Below are 19,862 nucleotides of genomic sequence, written 5' to 3'. Positions count from 1 at the left end.
GGGGTGACACAGCTCCTACGTGATGAGGAGGTATGGTCGATGGATGACACGGCTCTTACGTGATGAAGAGTTATGGCCATCTTTAGGGAAGGGTGATAAAACAGTTCTTACGTGATGATGACGGCTGGTTATCAGGTGTGACATGGCTCCTACGTGATGAGGAGGCCTGGTTGGTGGATGACACGGTTCCTACGTGATGATGACGATAGGCCATCTTTAGGGATGATAACACAGTTCCTACGTGATAAGGACGGCTGGTTATCTAGGGGTGACATGGCTCCTACGTGACGAGAAGGTCTAGTCGGGGGATAACACGGTTCCTACGCGATGATGATGATAGGCCATTTTTAGGGATTTTGGTTTTAAGAGAAACTGACTCAAAGATGATGCTTCAAGATAAGCTGTCTCAAGGGAGACAAAATTTGGTTCAAAAGAAACAGACTCAAATATTGGTGTTTCAAAAGAAATTATCTCAAGAGAAACAAAACTTTATTTCCACAGAAACAGACTCAGACTCAAAGATTTTTTTTTTCCAAAAGAAACTGTCTCAAGAGAGACAAAACTTTGTTTTCAGAGAAACATACTCAAAGATTTTTTTTCAAAAGACACTATCTCGAGAGACAAAATTTGTTTTTAAGAAAACTGGCTCTAGCGAGACGACACTTTGTTTCGATGGAAATAACATCAAAGGATACTGATAGTCTTCTTGTTCCTGCTGGTGGAGGAAATGCCACAACATTCGATGTTGAATCTCCAAAGATGCTCCATCATGCATCATTTCTTGCTTCAACACTGATTCTAAGCATGAACTTTGTGTCTGAGAGCCACATATCAACTACCAAGATCCACTCTAGAGATATTATCTTGTTTGAAAAATATTTTTCTTCTTTTTTATTTTTAAAAGTATGAAAATATCAATTAAAAGGGTTTTGAAAAAAAATTGATCAAAGATTTGAAAATATTGCCTTTTTCCAGGTTTCACAATTGAAGTAAATTATAAAAGAATAGTTCATTGGATATCAAAGAATTAATTACACTGTTAATCCTTTCATAAATTATAGCCATTTGACAAGTGTCAAGATTAATGTTATCTTTGAGGTATGGTTAAGTAAGGAAAGGATAAAAAATGTCTCAGGTTGTGGTCTTTGGTCCAAGTTTGGTATTGTCGTTTATTTGTTGTTCACTGATATGATGAAGTAGCTTCTGTACTCATTTATTGGAAGTGTTCTATGACTCCCAGTTCTCATGATCTCATTCGGGTTATGCGATACCTTATCAAGGGATTTATGCGATATCCTCTTATGCAATAGCTGCACAGTCTTTATATTCGAGCCGCCTTTTTAGGTTTTCAACTCGAATCCTCATTTGGTTTCAAGTCGTTATTTAGAATTTACATCTTGAACCACTTTTTGTTATTTTTTCCTATCATGCATTAAATATTTTAGAAAACCATTTTGTAAATAAAAGATTAATCATGATGGAAGGGATAAAATCTGAAGATAATCTCTTCTGTTTAGAAATCCATGTATGATTAGAAGGGACTTTTAAGGCACGTAATGTAGGTTGTAGTTCAAGGTTATGAAATAAATGGATAAAAGGCCCAAACAAGTGTTTGAGGGTATTTGAACCAATGATCAATTCATTCTGATGCACTCAATCTTGTCTCGCTCAAATTGAATCTGCTCATATGTGTCTTTCTCTTGATATTCTATGATCTTCGAGTGAAGTGATTCTGGAATGATTTTGCTTGATCAATCTTATGGTTTGAGGCTCGTTACGTCATTTGAGTCGAGAGACTCTATGCATATGCTTCTTGTCTTCTTTTTCTTTGTTTTTTCTTTTGTTTTTTCCTTATTTTCTTTGCTTTTTTCTTTGCTCTTTGTTTTTTTCCTTTACTTCTTTTCTATTTGTTTTGATTCGATCTTCGCACTTGGCATTTGGTTCACCTTTTGGTATCTCATCTAAATCAATGTCTTTACTCATGCGAGCAGATTTCTTCTACCTTGCCCCCCAATGTGAAGGGTGATCATTGGTTAGGGTTTAATAAAAAAATATATCATTCAGGCTCAAATGAGGACAAAAGGGATATATTTTCTTGTTGTGAAGGGATAATGAAAGAATGTCGTTTATCATTTCATACATGGAAGACTTTACAGAAGAGGTATCTTCAGGGGGGATAGATTTTCAGGATTAATTTTTATTCATATGAAAACAATGTAATTAATGCATGATAGAATTATTTTGAATTAATTATCCTTTTTTCTGCTTCTTGCTCTCAGCATGTCTCTATTGCTCAGGCTCATCTTCAGAAAATTACTTTGAGATGCCCAACATTATTGCTTCTTATATGAAAGTTCATGTTCAAGTGAACATCTTGTACTCAATGCCTTTAGGTTTTATTGGTAGAAAAATGTCTGTTTTACGTCAAAGAAGACAATGGTGACTTTATTGGCTCAACGAAAGTTATGAGTATGACTTTTGTGTCATGAAAAAGATAAAAGTAATGTTTCAATGTCTCAAAGAGAGGAAATGTAAAAATTTGGTATTTTGGTAGTGATTATGAATTATTTTGGGTAAAATTGAGATTTTTTTTTTTGGTTTTAGACAGGATAAGAAAGGTTTAATCTTTCATATGTAAAAAATCTATAATTCTTGAAGAATTAAAAGAATCCGTAATTCATTTGATATTCGAAGAACTAAAGATTAAATTTGTTCAATTTTTAACCTTAGAAGGTAACATAATTTCAATCACTAAGATTAAAAATATTTAAGCACATATTAAAGACATAAAAAAACGATTTCAAACAAAACAATACTCTTGATGCAAATGTTAGATGCAATCACCCAACCTTCTTTGATTATCCATGCCCCTGAATCCATCAGGTTCTGAATCTTGCACTTCAATGCCTTACAGTTTTAGCGGAATGTTGGAGCTTCCTATGTTGTAGTTGCATATGATATCACGTCATAGACCTCAGGGAATGGACTCTTTTCTCGGATCATCTGGAAGGCTAAACCCTACAACATGCCAAACAGGCTCCATCTACTGATTTCAGCTTCTTCTTCGAACCTTGCTTCTATTCTCATTGTGTTGTCACGAGATTAGGACCACTTCATTGAATCCTCCACTTATTAATTCCATGTTTTTATGAATGATGCATGTGAAAATATGTAAATAAATGCAATGTATGTGCAAAATGCAGATGCAAAAACGTTGATACCAACGATGAATATCGTAGAACAATTTTCACTAGATATAAAATCCTTCACAATACAAGACAATCCATTTTACAGACATGCTTTCGTTTAGGTGTTGAGTCTGAAGTGGATCATTGCTTTGTCTCGGATCTTCATTCTTGAAAACGATGCCCTCAAGCGCTTTGTAACCTAACTCCGTTAATGCCTTGGAGGTGCTGAACTCAGTGCGTCGCTTCTTGATAATTAGCAATGCAATAATCATAGATGAGAATCTACTGCTGGGTTACTCATCGGATCAGTGTATCATCTTTTCAGTCTCGAATACTGCACGATCTTCGAGCAAGTCTCATTCTTGTATTTTGAACTTCTCTTAGCCTTCGATGCATGTCTGTTTACGCGACTGCTTGATTGAAAACTTCCATTTCTTCTTGTGAAAGTTTTCTCATGAATACCCCTTTACGGAACAACACTTTTGCATTATGTTAGTACACAAACAAAAGAAAATAACTAAGTTAGTGTACACAAACAAAAGAAAAGAAATTAGTTAGTACATGTAAGACAATCGATACAGATAAAAATGTTATTCAAAGATGAATATAACACATACCCCGTCATGGTATCTACCCGAACATGCTTTTATTAAATAACATTCTTACCCGGACATGCTTTCTACCCACAATGATTTTTTTAAGGAAATGATCATAAACGCATGGTATCTAGTTCACGTGCTTTTATTCAACAATAATTTAAAGCAAATGGAAAGGTTCATAAATGCTCATTCTTTGTGTACATCTATTTGGGTACCTACTAACGGATAGAGGTTTGGTATAGCTATACCTAGGGTGACCGTTCTACGGTTCACTATATGCATGGTCTCGACTCTAACAGAAAACTACTCAAATTATCCCTCATGTCGGTGCCCCCTTGGGCTACCAAACCCTCGATCCTCACCCATTACAGGTTTCGAATGGAACGAGTTCAATTCTAGGGGATTCACCGCCTTATACCCATACTATGAATAAATCCCTACGAAGGTATAAGGCATGTAAAGCTCATACGAATAATAAATTCTTACAAGAGTAAAGCATTTACCCCGACTAATTTGGATCGAAGCTTGGGTCTAGAGCTTTTGTTATGTAAATGCACGTGATGTGTGTGAGGAGGAGCATACCTACCTTCGACTCAAAAAACGAAACAAGGAAAAAAACTTGATAAAACCCTGACAAACTGAAAACAATGATTAAATTGTTAGTATGACAATTAAAAATGAAGAAATTAAAAACTTCAATAAATGGATCATAAGTTAACTAAAGACTCGAACTCATAATTTCCACCATAATGACAATGCGTAAGCGACTTACAGCCTGACTCTCAAAAAATGTCCCCAGCAGAGTCGCCAAGCTGTCATAACTTTTTTTAGAAAAATAATTAAATATTATTTTAAAAAAAAGTTATGACTTTTATTTTGAAAAATTAGTGATTTTGGATTGTTTGGATAAAATTGAAAGGGAGTCTCCATCGACCTTTGGGTTAGGTAGGTCGAATACCTAAAAACGTCTTTTAAAACAATTTATCTCAAAATCGTTTTTAGATAAAATTTGGTCTGCGTTTGCCAAAGATTCGATTAAAATGGGTTCGGAAATCGGTTACGTATAGGGAAGGATAAGTACCCCCATAACGCCCAAAAACTGATATTGAATCACTTACACATTATCGTAAATGGTGGAAATTTTGAATTCGCATCGATAATTAAAGTTTGACCCCTTTATTAAAGTTAATTTAATTTGGTTCAAATCAATAACTTAAAGAAAATTCTTTGACTTGATAAGAGATCTCAAAATTTGCGATCCTCCATCGAGAAAGCTATTTCGACTACTTCTGATCCGTAAAAGAAGATTCTATCTTAGAATATATAACAACGCAAATCGAATAGTAATAAAAAAATAAATATTGACATTTGTATGAAATAAAATAAATTAATCAGAACACATTGAATCATTCACATAAAAATATCTAATTAATAAAATAAAATAGATTTATTTCAAGTCTCATGTCGTTCGAACGTCGTATCAGATTGTACCACTTCGATCAAGTGATACTTTCCACGTCCGTTCTACAAATACGTGTTCTTGAAATTACTCAATTATTGTATCACTAAATAAGGAAATAACATGAGAATAAATACAATCGTAAATGTAAAAATAAAATAATCACAACAAATAAAAATTACTTAGGGTGTATTTGGTTCAGTATGATTTTTTACTAAAAATTGAACCGAACCGAAATAAACGATTTTTTAAAATTTAAACCAAACCTGAATGGTTAAAAAACCGAAATATGCGAAATCGATTTTTCGGTTCGGTTCGATAATTCAGTTTTTCATAAACCGAAAACATTATTAGACATGAAAAAAAATATTGTCTGCTTTAATTTTCAATAAAAAAAATTCACTTGAAACTATAAATTAAAAAAAAGTACTTTGCATATGCTGAAAACACATATATAATCATAGTAAACACATATAATCCATACAAAAATTGCTAAGGATGATCCACATTCCACATAAATAATACATACAAAAACTATAATCCACATATTGTTCGCAGTTCGGTTCACACTACAAATTAAGCAACCAAATCAAAGTGTAATTCAAGTATCAAAGTTAAATAAAAAGTTACTTGAAACTATAATCATCCATGCATGAGAGATAAACCAACAAGCTCAATCTTTTCATTTGCATATGCTGAAATCTTTTAAGCCTTCATGTTTAGCTTTACAGTCAGCTCTCCATCACCCAGACCATAATCTAAATCAACACATTAACGAATCAATAACAGTCCATATTTTATGTTAAAAGTAACATTATTTCACATTTTGATTAACCCTTTCCTCCTAATTAATAAATGAGATTTTGCAATGAACATATTCCACTTCATGGCTCATGCATATAAGAGAATCAAATAAGAGGCCAAGAGGGTAGATTAGCATTGTTATCTCAATTACAAACTAATAATCAATTACATGTGATTTAGCCTTGAAGTTATCCATCTTCGATCAATCACAAAGTCCTAATGTATATAAGTAATTAGGTAAAGCATAAATAGCATTATAATAACAATCAGTATCTCTATATTATCATACAAAATTTAAATCAGAATTACATTTGAATTGAAATATATTTAAATTTAAAACTAATGTTTAATATATTATCAAAACAATATTTTAATATCACAAACAGAAACAATATTTAAATATTATCATGTCATATGCTTTATAACATTAAATCATAGAAATTTCAATCGGTTTGGTTTCAAATATTATCATGTCATAAGCTTTATAACATTAAATCATAGAAATTACCTTTGTAAGTGTTCCATCATCGATCAATCATCAATGGTCATCATTGTTTCATTTAGCCTTAAATCTTCGAAACCTATTAAAAGTCAAAAAAAATTTAGAAATAAGAATATTTACATAAATGAGTTAGAAAATATATTTACAAGTGTTTACATAATTATTATTTACCACTCTTAATGTTCTCAATTTCTTCAATTTGTTCCTTTTTTTGGATTGCTACAGGTGATGCTCTCATCCAATTTTGCGCACAAATGAGACACTAAACAATTTTTGGAGTTAAAGAACTCCGAAATGAGTCAAGAACACAACCTCCAGTGCTGAAAGTAGATTTTGAAGCCACCGTAGATGCATGAATTGCCAAAATATCTCGAACCATTACAGAAATTATGGGTTAGGTCTGACTTTTGTCTTTCCACCAATCAAACAAATCAAATTTCTTAACATCAGGTTCTACTTTGTCCTCCAAATACTTTTCAAGTTTAGATTTTCCTTCACTAAACACACTTTCAGGCCTCTTCCTTTTGTACTTGGTCTTGGACTAAGCAAACAAATCAAGCAGCTCATCATTTTCAACCCTAGAGACATTAGATTGAGAAGCAACACTTGGTTCCTCCTGGGATTTACCACTTAACAAACTATAATGATCAAACAACTCACTTAAAGTTTGTTTTACAATTTCACTCAACTGCTAAGCTTTCTCAACATCGTAAACTTCATCAATCACAAAGTTTACATAATACATCTTATGTCTAGGATCTAAAATCATAGAAATGAATAAGAGTGGATTAAGGTTTTTCATATTCCCCCAATACTTGTGATATTTTCCCTCATATTGAAGCCATATGTTTTATGCTCGAGTTTGGATCATTTAGCTTATCATTAATTATCATTCCAATGCCAAACACAACATGAAAATAATAATTGCTAGTAACATATGAAGAACCGGACAACTTCAATGTAGCATCATAAAAGGCTCTTCAAAATGGCAATAAAGCACGAGCATGCTCCCAATCTAAGTCAGTATGTAGACCCTTCATTTTTGAACTTGAAAGCTCATCTATACTTAAAATCCTTCTCTCCCAACCAGTCAAAAGCTGTTTCGAATTTCACAGCAACATGTAGCATTAAAAATGTTAAATTCCATCTAGTTTCAACATCCAAGCAAACTAAACCCTTTCTCTCATTTTTTTCTGCTCAACACACAACTTAAACCTTTGCATCCTAGCTGGTGATGACCTAACATATCTAAAGCCAAACGAATTCTAAAAATAGAGTCATCCAAATCTTTCAAACCTTCTCTGACAATTAGATTTAAATATGTGCACAACACCTCATGTGAAGGTAATCACTCCCTAAAATGATACGTTTCCAATTTTTAGCCTTTTTATTATATACTTGATCGCAACATCATTAGAGCTAGCATTATCTACTATGATTGTGAGCACCTTATTTATTCCCCACTCAAGCAAGTGTTATTCAATGCATTTCCCTATCACATCACCGAATGACTTGGAATGGGTGTAAAATTTATATTCGTTCATGTAATTTCCATTAATCATTAACAAAATAAATAGTGAGACATAAGTAACATAGGTTTTGCCTAGAAGTCCATATGTCAATAGTGAGAGAAACCCTTTGATTGAAACTCTTAAAATACTTAAAAAGTTTATTTTTTTTCTTCCAAGTAAATTTCCATGCAATCCTTTGTTATAGTGAACCTAGAGGGAACTTGGAATCTAGGCTGCATCATATTGCAAAAATCTCGAAATCCCTCATACTCAACAACTTTAAAAGGTAATTTATCCATGATAATCATCATAGACAATATTTTCTTTATTGTGTTTGGTCAAATTTCAAATAACTGAACCTGAACTTTGATGCCCATCCTCCTCTGATTTAAAACAAAATTTATGTTGTTTTTCATCTACCTTGTTAAATGGGTACTTAGGAAAACGTTTCATATGATTATGCATGACACTAGTTCCACTTTTAGTTGGACATTTAAGGGTTTTTCTACAATAATTACAGCTATATTGTGGAATATCTCTAACTGCAGAAGGTAATTTTGTAAAATGTTCCCAAACTATAGAACTTGTGGTACTTAACATGCCTCCTATTTCTTTAAAGGCTGCTGAAGATTCGATGGGATGCTTGAAGAAGCTGCAGCTGATTGATCGATTTTGACAGCATCATTTGAATTATTTGGAGTATCACAAGGAGTTTCAACATATCGCGAAACATTGGAGTAGCACTAGATGATGAAGATTTCATTTTCTGAAGGAAAAAACATTTTACAATGACAAAAAATATTGAAGAAAGTGAAAGTTGAAGCAAATAGAGGAAGTTGAATCAAAACATGAATTATGTTCATCGCACATAAATCATCATCATGCTAAACTCAATCAAAGCAACACAAATCATTAACCTCACTACATATTAAGCATGAAGAAGCATAACTCGAATAACTTAAAATACACAACAATGCTCGAATTAACAAGATAGACAAAAGAGTATTACGAAAATGATTCTATGGTTATATGTTATGATGGCAGGGAAATTAGGGATTGATTGTGGTGATTTGGGGGAGATTTTGAAGAGAAGATTGGGAGGCAACAGCATAAATAAGGGGAGAACCGAATGAAATTAGGGATTGAGAAAGAGGGCTAGGGATTTACATTCTATCTGAAGAATTAGGAATTGAAGTGAAGAGTATGGGATACGACTGAGGGTATATGTGAGGGATGTTAAATTATATTATTGGTGGTCTCGCTTGTTGGGCTGGAGTCTGTTAGAACAGTATTAGGAGAGAAGTTTGGGGTGAGTCAGCATTAAGCAGTTATTTTTTTAGATATGTTGTTTTGACAGTTGGTATTGTATATATATAATTTGTACCAATCCTTTAAGGATTATCTTATGAATGAAAGCACATTTTTTGTATCTAAGTCTCTCTATTTCTGAAATCCCTAAATTTCTTCTATAGTTCTAGCCTAAATCATAACAAATTGGTAATCAGAGCTGATTTTTAGTGATCCAAAATCATTTTTCAAGCTGCGAAAGACAAGAAAAATGAAAAAAAATTGGAAAAACAGAGGCACCAGAACAATCAGTAGTGGAGATTAAGGATGAGACTTTACCTTCTTGGTGGGCTGGGCAGAAAGCAAAACTGGAAGGGAGGATACAAACCTTAGAAGAATGAATGACTGAAAATAGAGGGTATTTGCAGAGAATCTTACAACTGGTCAATCAGGCATCTGAGGAAAAAGATTCACCTCAGTCAGTGAAGAACCAACCACCACCAGCTGAAAAACAGAACAAAAGTGAAGGTAAAGCACCATGCTTAGTTACAGTTCTTAGTGAGAATGAGAAGTATACTTTTCAACCTAATGAACCAGGATATTAGCTTCTAAACCTGAGGGGTTTATTGGTCCTCAACTTTTTAATCAGAAATTGTAAGAAGAAAAGACTAGGGGTAGTTCTAGTGAGAGTAAGGGGGAGGAGATGAACATGTTGACACTAGAAGCTACTGTAAAAATCCTTTTGGGAATATTAGTTCTGTGTTACCTAGACCAAAAGTGGAGTTACCATTGTTTGAGGGTAATAACCCGAGGGGTTGGATTAGGAAATGTCAGAAGTTTTTTAATTTGTTTGGAATACATGAGCAGAAACTGAAAATAGCTGCTATGTATTTAGTTGGGAAGGCTGAAACTTGGTTTGATGGTTACATTATGTAGAAGTATAGAGTGGCATGGCATGAATTTGAGGTTGATTTGTGTCACATATTTGGTGATAGCAATTATTCTGATATTATTGAAGAATTCAATAAGTTGATGTAGAAGGGGGTGTGGAGGAATATTAAGAAAAGTTTGAGGAATTAAGGCCTTATTTGTTGCAACAGAATATGTATTTGGGGGAGAATTATTTTGTTTCTAGCTTTATTAGTGGCCTCAAGAAGGAATTAAAACATAAAGTGAAAGTGTTGGAGCCTAAGAATTTATTTGAAGCTTACAGGCAATCTAAATTATATGAGTTGGCTAATGAGATTGAAGGGAAGAAGTACAAATCTCCTAGTAAATTTTTTTCTTACACTCCTGCAAATAGTCAACAGAACATTGGCAATAAGAATTTCTTGCCTAAGTCATCTCCTCCTAATACTAATACAAAACAAAGTCTGCTGGAATTTAGAAGAGCCAAAAATTTGTGTTTTAAATGTGGGGACAAATTTACTCTTGGGCATCAGTACAAAGTCAGGCAATTAAATTGTATGGAGGAAGAAGAGGAATCTGCTGAAAAAGAGGTAACAAAAGAGGAATCTGGTGAACTGGAAGAAGCATAAAAGGAAGCTTTGGAGATTTTAATTAATGCTATCACTGGTATTGTGGGGCATACAACTTTGAGAATACAGTGTGACGTCAGAGGAAAACCCATTAATGTATTGATTGACAGTGGCAGCACTCATAGTTTTGTGACTCCTAGGTGGGCTAATGAAGGAGTGAAATTGATACACACTCAACCATTAGTCATCACAGTAGCTAATGGTGAGAAACTGTTCAGTACTGCTAGGAGTAATAAGGTGAGTTGGAAGATGCAAGGCTATGATTTTCTGCATGACTTTAGAGTCTTAGCTTTGGAAGGTAGTGATATGGTTTTGGGGATGGATTGGATGGAAGAATCTAGCCCTATAATGATGGACTTTAAAATTAAAACTATCAGCTTTGAAAAGGATGGGGAAATTGTGGTTATTAAGGGATCTCAAAAGTTACCATTAATAAAAACATCACAGGTGAGAAATTTCAAAACTAGCTGAAAAAGACACTGAATTGAGTGGGGAGATTTATTTGCTGAGTGCTGAAGTTGAAGAAAGTGTAACTCCTCCACAACTACATGACTTATTGGAAGAGTTTAAAGAAGTGTTTGAAGACCCAAAAGGAATGCCTCCTAGAAGGAGACATGATCATGCAATTGTCCTCAAACAAGGAACACAACCAGTAAATCTTAGACCTTATAGATTTTCTCATCATCATAAAGCTGAAGTTGAGAAGCAGATTGCTGAAATGTTGTCCTCTTCTATTATTCAAGTGAGTAAAAGTCATTTTGATTCTCCATGTTTACTTATTAAAAAGAAAGATGGAAGTTGGAGATTTTGTGTGGATTATAGGAAACTTAATTCTGCTTAGGAAACTTAATTATGCTACAGTTAAAAATAAGTTTCCTATTCCTATAGTGGAGTATTTGTTAGATGAATTGAATGGGGTTGCTTTCTTTTCAAAAATTGACTTGAGGTCTAGATATTGGCAAATTAGAATTAAAGATGAAGATATTCCTAAAACTACCTTTAGGACTCACCAGGTCATTATGAGTTTAAAGTTATGCTTTTGGTCTTACTAATGCTCCAACTACTTTTTAAGCTTTGATGAATGATTTGTTTGGGGCTTATCTAAGGAAGTTTGTTCTTGTATTTTTTGATGATATCTTGGTTTACAGTCCTAGTTTGACAGAGCATAAACAACACCTAAGAACTGTGTTAGAGATTTTGTGGAAAACAGATTATATGCCAAAAGAAGTAAGTGTTTCTTTGGACAGCAGCAAGTGGAATATTTATGGCACTTAATTTCAGCCTATGGTGTGCCAACTGATCCTGCTAAGGTTCAAGCCATGCAACAGCGGCCTTTACCTAAAAATCTGAAAGCTTTGAGAGGATTTTTAGGTTTAACAGTGTAGTACAGAAATTCATAAGAGGATATGGGGAGTTGAGTAAGCCCTTGACAAATATGATGAAAAAGGATGGGTTTTATTGGTCTCAAGAAGCTATCATCTTTTGGAAAGTTAAAGGAAGTTATGTGTCATGCTCCAGTTTTGGCTTTGCCTAATTTTGAGCAGAATTTTTTTTAGAAATTTTTAGAAATTTCTCAAGCTGGGAGACCAATAGCTTATTTGAGTAAAGCTTTGGGTCCTAAACATGCAGATCTTTCTATTTATGAGAAGGAATATTTGGCTATATTGATGGCATTTTCTCATTGGAGGCATTATTTGGAGAGTGGTTCTTTTGTTATTAAAACAGATCATGAGCCCTTAAAACATTTACTTGAACAGAAGTTAACTACAACTATACATAAGAAAGGACTTACAAAGTTATTAAGGCTGGATTATATTATTCAGTACAGGAAGGGTAAGTCTAACAAAGCTGCAGATGTACTCTCTAGACAACAAATAGATTCTGGTGAATTTGATCAAATGGGAGTTACTTTTATAACACCTACTTGGGTACAGGATATTGAAAAGAGTTATGAAGAAGATGCTATAGCCCATGAAAAAAATCCTTATTCTAGTTATTAAGCCAGATCAACTACAGGACTGGAGATTATTGAAAGGAGTTTTGTATTTCAAAAATAGGATTTATGTGGGCAGTAAAGGGGACCTTAGACAGAATATAATTGTGGCTTTGCATGATTCACCACAAGGAGGTCACTCAGGTATTCAAGCTACTTATCAGAAAATTAAGTGTTATTTTTTTTGGCTAAGAATGAAAGTTTTAGTTCAGGAGCATATACAACAGTGTGATGTGTCTTAGAGGACTAAAACAGAACATATTTCTAAGCCAGGCTTGTTACAGCCTATTCCAGTCCCAAACAATGCTTGGAAAGTGATTACAATGGACTTCATTGAAGGTTTGCCATCTTCAACAAAGTATAATTGCATTTTGGTGGTCATTGATAAATTCACTAAGTATGCTCATTTTATGCCATTATCTCATCCCTATACAGTAGTGGAAGTTGCTAGAGTTTATCTTGATCAGGTTTATAAGTTACATGGTCCTCTTAAAGTGGCTATTTCTGATAGGGACAAGTCATTCACTAGTCTGTTTTAGCAAGAATTAATGAAGCAATTGGGATCAAATACATTATTTAGTACTACTTATCATCTTGAGACAAATGGTCAGATAGAAAGATTGAATCAATGTTTAGAACAGTATTTGAGGTGTATGTGTTTCTTGAAACCTAAGACTTGGTCTAAATGGTTAGCTCAGGCTGAATGGTGGTACAATACTAACTACCACTCTACTATACAGATGACACCATTTGAATCTTTATATGGGTATAAAGCTCCTAATGTGACATGGACAACAGATTCTATAGTGGAGGCAGTGCAGGATGTCATACAACACAGGGAACAATTAAATTCATTATTTAGAGAACAACTACTGAAGGCTACCAATAGAATGAAGCAAATGAGTGACAAACATAGAACAAACAGAAAATTTCAAATCGGCGATGAAGTTTACCTGAAGCTCCAGCCATACAGACAAACATCGCTGGCTCTGCGAAGAAATTTGAAGCTTATTGCCCGCTATTTTGGACCCTACAAAATTAAAAATAGAATTGGCCAGGTTGCTTACAAATTAGATTTTCCTGCAAATTCGAAAATACATCCAGTCTTTCACGTGAGTTTACTTAAAAAGAAAGTAGGGGAAAAAGGACTTATCTCGATCGATCCTCCACATGTAGCATCGGATGAACAATTGAAGATTTACCCAACCCTTGTTTTGGATCAACGAGTGATTACGAGAAAGAATCGAGCAGTCATTCAATTGCTCATTCAGTGGACGAATATGGGACCAACAGAAGCAACTTGGGAGGATTATACAGTATTGAGACAACAGTTTCCTCAGTTTGATCCTTGGGGAAAAGAATCTTCTGGAGGAGGGGTATTGTTATGATGGCAAGGAAATTAGGGATTGATCGTGGTGATTTGGGAGATTTCGAAGAGAAGATTGGGTGGCAATAGTAGAAATGGGGGGAGAATCGAATGAAATTAGGGATTGAGAAAGGGGGCTAGGGATTTACATTCTATCTGAAGAATTAAGAATTGAAATGAAGAGTATGGGATACGGCTTAGGGTATATGTGAGGGATGTTAGTGGGTTTATTATGATAACCCAAATTATATTACTGGTGGGCTCGTTTGTTGGGTTGGAGTCTGTTAGAACAGTATTAGGAGAGAAGTTTGGGTGGTGAGTTAGCATTAGGCAGTTATTTTGTTAGATATGCTATTTTGACAGCTGGTACTGTATATATATAATTTGTACCAATCCTTTAAGGATTATCTTATGAATGAAAGCACATTTTTTGTATCTAAGTCTCTCTATTTCTAAAATCCCTAAATTTCTTCTATAGTTCTAGCCTAAATCATAACAAATAATCTAGAAGTTGTAAAAACGAATATTTACATATACAAATGGTTGACCTATGACTTTGAGGTGATATTGTCATAAATCAATTCGAACTTTACCTATAAGTCTTGTAATGACATTGAAAACAACTTAACGAGCTTAAAGTTTATTGAGATAATCAGCAAAAACAATTTAAAGTTTTAAACACATGTCAAATAAGGTAGAATGTAAAAACACATATTTATCACATAATTTAATCAAATCTCGAATCATTATCAAAGTATTTACCTTTTTATTTCCTATTATCTAGACAGATACACGAATACACAATGTTTGAAGACAATACCGAAAAATTTAAAGTACACACAACACTCGAAGGAAACACCAAATGTACATCTTCACAACCACCATATAAACACAATGTTTGAAAATAACCCTAAAAACACAATAGCTCTAGGTCTACTCCAAAATAACTCGTACCTAGTCCTAGTCCTAATACATGTGCCAGTAAGGCATAATACCCCTAATGAACTATCAACTAGACAATATCTCCCCCTATCTTTGGCCCTTATTACTAGGGGGTTAATTTACGAAAGCAACCACTCTGTAAAGCGTCCAATCTAAAACCCATTTTAGGATTCAATTGATGTGGGATAATACCACTTTAACAAACTCAATCTACCAAGCTCCATGAGCCAGCGAATTGTCTCTTGTCATATCTAAATATTTACAAAACGATGATAGTTTTAGTGATCTAGATCCAGATGGCAGGCTTTGAATAATCCAAGCATCGTGTAAGCACCCTAGAGCACTGTTCTGATTTGCAAGCTTTCATTATTTGGCCATAATTATATTAACCCAATCTTGGAAAGAAATTTAAGCAAGTGGATTCTATCTCCAAATGAAAATTTTACTGTTAATTAACAAAATCTGTAAGATTTTTCTCATGAACACGCACATACAAAGACAAGGGCATGTTATTTAATTTAAGTTACTTAAGCTTAGGAAGTCTAAAGTACCCATTAAATAATTTAAATCTTAAGCAACTGAAAACATGGGGAAGAAAAGTTTAGCTGGAATTCCGTATATTGAAATCTAAAACCAGCAGTCCTGATGGATCAAACAAATTCAAAATTACTGCAAAGCAACCATCAGAGCTGAAGAAACTCGAATCATAAAATTGACTCAAACACAATAGCTCTAGGTCCACACCACGAATCAAGTTTTTTCGACAATAATTGACCTGTGACTCAACCTAGTCCTAGTCCTATCTATAAATCACCCGAGAACAGCCCACAATACCATCCACCATCAAAACAGGATCAACAGAACACAGACCCACATGCAAATAATATATTTCATGAAACAAAATAGCAATCATCAATGAAACATTGAAACCCACCAAAAACTCTAAATTCACACCCCAAAATTAACATACCAAAATATTTATAATATTATTTACCTTATGAAATCACGTTCAAGATGCTAAGATAAGGGAAAGAGATGAAGCTCTGTCAAATCGTTGCAGTTGAAGACTTGAAGCTATGTAGAATCGTTGCAAAAATAAAGGTGGAGACTGGAGAGTGGAGACTCTAGAACGGCTGAGTAACGGACTGGAGAGTGGAGAAAAAGAAAATATTGTTATTTAGATTTAGGGTTTTATTTTATTTTCTTTAATTGGGCTTACTGCTTATGGGTAAGGATAACTGGGTAAGTGGGTAACCGGACCAATTCATTTATTCGGTTTAATATGGAACAAATGGGTTCCATATGGAAAACTCGAACCGAACCGAATTAAATAATTTTGATATTTAAACCAAGCCAAAAATCGAACCGTATAAGGTTAATCTGAATCGAACCGAACTGTTTTACTCAGTTCGTGTCGATTTTTCGATTTTCTCAGTTTCGTTGCTCAGCCCTAAAAATTACATTTGTTAAATGTTATACAAATAAATACATGATATGCGAAATGTATAAATTCAAAAGGGACTAAAACAAAACAATAAAAATTTGCACATTAAAATGTAAATAGCCAAATAAACATATTCAAAAATTTAAAGGACCAAAATAAAATAACAGAAACTTAAAGGACTAAATTGAAAAAATAAAAAGTTAAAAGACCAAAATAACAAAAATAGAAAGTTAAAGGACTTAAATAGTAAAAATAGAAATTTGAAGGGCTAAATAGTAATTACAAATAAACTAGAGCCAAAATCATAAATATTAAGCTGTACATGTACTAAAAATGAAAATAACTCATAAATAATATTAAAGACTAAAAAGAAATAAACAGAAACATAAAGGTTCGAACTATAATTAAACCAAATGCTAACCGTGACTAAAATAAAATATTTACAAATGTGGTGGCCAAATTTGAATAACAACAAAGATTATACAATACATGGAATCAGTGGCTAAAACATAAATATTGTAAATACCATAGCCAAAGTCAAGCATTAATAAAAGTGCAATAGTCAACCAAATAAGGACTAAAACGATCTAACATGAAAACATACAGCTTAATTATAAATAAAATAAGGAACGATGGCTCATGCTTAAATAAAACCATAAAACATTTAAATGTAAATAGGGACGAAGATACAACATAAACATTATAGGAGACCAAAACAGAAAATATTAAAAATTTCATTGATGATAAGAATAAGAAGGTTACAAACCGTGGAGGACCTATATTGCAAATAACCCATGTGCTAAATTGCTTTCTGAGTCCTCCATGAAACGGCGTCGTTCCGAGCTTTATATATAAGCTAAAAAATGGGTCCAAACCGACCCACCTTTCTCATTTCTTTCATTCTTCATTTTTTTGAAAGAGAGAGAAAAGAGAGAAAGCTCTCTAGAGCTTTTATCGGTGGCGAGTCATCACCTTGTCGCCGCCACTGATCGGTGTCGGCCGTCGTTCGCCAACGAAGGAGAAGATCAACAAAGGCACTATTCGAAGCGTTTCTTCCCTCTCAACAAGGATCCGGGGTCGGATTTTCGAGATGGAGGTTAGATCGGAGCAGATCTAGAGAAGAAAAGGTAAACTTTTTCCCTCTCTTTTCATTTCTTTTTCCTTTTGATGTTTTTTTCTTTTAATATGGTTACCCCAAATCCCCTTTGTATTTTCTCTCTTTTTCCTATCAAAACCCCAAATCTTTCCCTTCCCTTTTCTCTTTATCTGGATTTTCTTTCTTGCTCTCGGGTTTTCCCTCTTTTTTGTTTCTCTTTTTTCTCTTATTTGTGTTGTTTTTTTCCCTCATTTTCTCTATATCTTTTTTTCCTCCCCCTTTAGTTCCCGAATGGTTCCCCCTTTTATTTGCCTTGTTTATGTATGTTGTGACTGATGGTAGTAGTCTTGGATTTGCTGAGATTTGTTCTTTATTTTAATGTGGATGGTCTTGTTGATTGATTGAGTCACTATTGGTGCAGGTGGGAGCAGTCTGTTGAACAATCGGTGATGACAATATCAGAGACTGGCGCGGCGGCAGCATCATACCCTAGGGTTAGGTTTCAGAAACCCTAGGGGACCGGGTCGAATCCTGGATCGGGTCGGTGGCTGAGTGGCTTTGATTAAGGTCCCAGTTTCACATTGGGCTTCAGTTGGGTTGGGGTTGAATCCTCTGTTGGGCTTCGGGTGATGGGTTGTGGCCTGTTGATTAGGCCTTTAATTTATGCGTGCAAAAAATAAGTACATTTGTATTAAAATAATAATAATAATAATAATATTTTTGTTAACCCGGACAAAAACGGGTGTCTATAGTCATACTCAATCCTTATCATCCGGATGAGAAGAAGATCGTAGTAGGGGATAAGGATCCAAAAAATGAGCCTTCAAATCACTAAGAAGAGCATTCATGGCATCAAAATGGTGTCGAATCTACCGACTAGCATTCATGGCATCAAAATGGTGTCGAATCTACCGGTCGTGTAGTCGTACAGATAAATGTTGTGATTCTTAAAGTTGATTCTTTCAAGGATGTAGACACTTGAAAAAGAAGGATAAATGTGATTTTCAAGGGAAAACAAAAGAATGTGAGAAAGATAGCAAAGAAGAAGATGAAAAAATAAAGATAATGATATAATTTCTTGATTCAAGAAGAAAACAAGGTGGCATTGGTGTCTTTGGAACCCTTTGAATAGCAATAGATTCAACAAACTCGGTCAAAAGCTCTAATCAACCCTCCAAGAATGAGATTTCTAGCAATCCGAAGTGTGAAAATGGTTTTCAACTTGATACTAATCACAAGAAAGTGTTGAAAGAACTTCGATGGTACAAGTGAAAATAATTGTAAAAATATACTTAAAATCATATATGAAAGAAAAGTATTATTCAAGAGATGAAAAACAAGCGAGGAGGCTGCATTCTTTTAGAGGATAATGAGGCACATAACTCCAGGAACATAATAACAAATCTGAAAACTTAAAACCTAATAGAGATGGGCGGTTGCAATCTTGGCCCTTGATCTATTCTAGATTCAATGGATGAAATTACAAACTAGATTGAATACAAAACTTGGGCAGCTTCAATCTTAACCCTAGATCTATCCTAGATCCAATGAATGGAATTACAATCACAAGAGTTGATATATGTGCTATAATAAAATAAATCCTAAAACATAAAATAAAATAAAAACTCCTATTGTGCTAAAGACTCAATTCGACCAAAGTTTTATAATTTAGCTTTGGGTCGAATTGTTACATTATTGACCCAATTAATGAAATTTAAAATTATTTAAGGGCTTTTCTTCAAGGCTTGGATGTGGGAATAACTTGGAGTAACTGATTGTGAACTTGTGATCCTGATGTTCTTGGACGGATGTGAATATGAGTCGAGTTCAAGTCTTGCTAAGCTTCTTTCGTGAAATACATGGGAAGATTGCTCGAATTATTGATTCTTCAAGAATGCTTGAAGACTTGTTTATGAAATCTTGCATGATTGCATGTAGTTAATTTTGAGTTGTCTTGACTTTGATCTCGTGATTGGACCAAGTGGGAAAGTCGCTATCACGGTAATGAGGCTTGGTGCACGTATAAGGCCTAATGTGACTCAACTCTTCTTCTCAACCTCTTATATGGAAAACTCATTCACTTATGCAAACAAAACTAAAAGTGTAGCAAGGCCTTTATGCTCGTGTGGTGTA

This window comes from Hibiscus syriacus, unplaced genomic scaffold (genome assembly GCF_006381635.1).
Source record: "Hibiscus syriacus cultivar Baekdansim isolate YM2019G1 unplaced genomic scaffold, ASM638163v2 tig00110911_pilon, whole genome shotgun sequence".
Lineage (NCBI taxonomy): Eukaryota > Viridiplantae > Streptophyta > Magnoliopsida > Malvales > Malvaceae > Hibiscus > Hibiscus syriacus.
The sequence above is the reverse complement of the archived record's forward strand: the minus strand, read 5'-3'. Positions refer to the sequence as shown.